We start from the raw sequence: 1882 nt of genomic DNA, 5'->3' as shown, positions 1-1882 counted from the left end.
TGGCTCATACAGAAATTTCTTATTGCATTACTTCTGCAGCCATGCAGTAGGTATCAGTTGAATAAATACAATGGACAGTGAAGGTCTGTCCAGTGGTATACATATATTGACTTCCAAAAATCATTGGAAAGAACTTTGGGACAACCTCTCTTCTGGAAGCTTCCCTGAATAAAAGGAAACAGGCAGCAGTAGGACCCATCGCCAGCCCATTGCTCCAACCTCATCTTCCTCCACTCACTACTTTATTCTCCGTACTTGGTGACACCAGCTGTCTTTTTGAAGCCTCAGTCATTTAAACTTATTGTTTCTCTTACCTAGTATACCTTTCCCCATGCAGCCTCTTTCTCAACACTCAAGGTTCAGTTTGAAAGACACCTTCTCAGAGAGGCCACCCAGGATCACCCTAACTAAAGTTGATTCCCCAGCTCCTACCCATATTACTCTCTATTCCACTACCATGCTTTATTTTAAAATTTCCTTCACATTGATTATCATGATCTGAAATTATTCTAATGATTTTTTAATGTATTTGTCGTCTGCCACAAAGTGCAAGCTCCATGGCGGTAGGTACTTGATCCATTTTGTTTACTGCTGTATCTCCAGAATCTAGAACAGTAGAGACTTGGCACTATTGGTTCTCAGTAAGTAGTTGTTGAATGAATAATAAAGGTCAGCACATGTTATAACCTCTAAAAATCAAGGAGGGAAGCTTAGAGGTTTTTCCCTAATTGGTTAGGGAAATTAATGGCCCTAGAGGCCAATAATTTCAAGAAAGCATAGTTTTTGTTATTGTTTTTTATTTTAATAGACTTTTTAGAGCAGTTTTAGTTTTACAGAAAAATCATGTAGAAAGTACAGAGAGTTCCCATATACCCCTTTGTCCCTTCACACACACCTTGCGTTAATGTGGTACATTTGTTATAACTGATGAGCCAATACCAATACGTTATTATTAATTGAAGTCCATAGTTTACATTAGGGTTTGCTCTTTGTGCTGCACAATGTACAGGTTTTGACAAATGCATAAAGTCATGTATGCACCATTACTGTATCATATAGAATAGTTTTGCCACCCTAAGAATTCTCTGTGCTTCACCTATTCATCCCCCTACCCTTCGCCTGAAGTCCTGGCAACCACTGATCTTTTTGCTGTCTCTCTGGTTTTACCTTTTCCAGAATGTCATGAAGTGGGAATCATATAGTATGTATCCTTTTTAGACTGGCTTCTTTCACTTAGCAATATGCATTAAAGATTCATCCATGTATTTTCCGCTCTTGATAGCTCATTTCTTTCATTGCTATTGTAATGTACTGTACTGTATTGTAACATTTATACTTAAATATAAAATGTATGTTTGTTTCATTTTAATGAATAATGGTCCATTGTATATATATGTTTCATAGTTTATCCATTCACCTACTGAAGGACATCTTGGTAGTTTCCAATTTTTTGCAATAATGGATAAAGTTGCTATAAATATTAATGTGCAAGTTTTCGTGTGGACATAAGTTTTCAACTCATTTGGGTAAATGCACAGGAGCACGGTTGCTGGATTATATGGTAAGCTTATGTTTGTAAAAAACTGCCAAACTGTCTTCCAAAGTGGCTCTACCATTCTGCATCCCCACCAGCAATGAATGAGAGTTCATGTTGCTCCACATACTTGTCAGCATTTGATATTGTCAGTGTTTTGTATTTTAGCTATTTTAGTAGTGTATCTAGTAGTGTATCTCATTGTTGTTTTAATTTAAATTCCCTAAAGACATATAATGTTGAGCATCTTTCATAGGCTTATTTTTTCCATCTCTATATCTTCTTTGGTGAGGTACTTATTCACCTCTTTTATCCGTTTTTAAAAAATGGATTGTTTGTTTTCTTGTT

The sequence above is a fragment of the Eschrichtius robustus genome, chromosome 1 (genome assembly GCF_028021215.1).
Source record: "Eschrichtius robustus isolate mEscRob2 chromosome 1, mEscRob2.pri, whole genome shotgun sequence".
Taxonomy (NCBI): domain Eukaryota; kingdom Metazoa; phylum Chordata; class Mammalia; order Artiodactyla; family Eschrichtiidae; genus Eschrichtius; species Eschrichtius robustus.
This window is presented reverse-complemented; position numbering follows the sequence as displayed.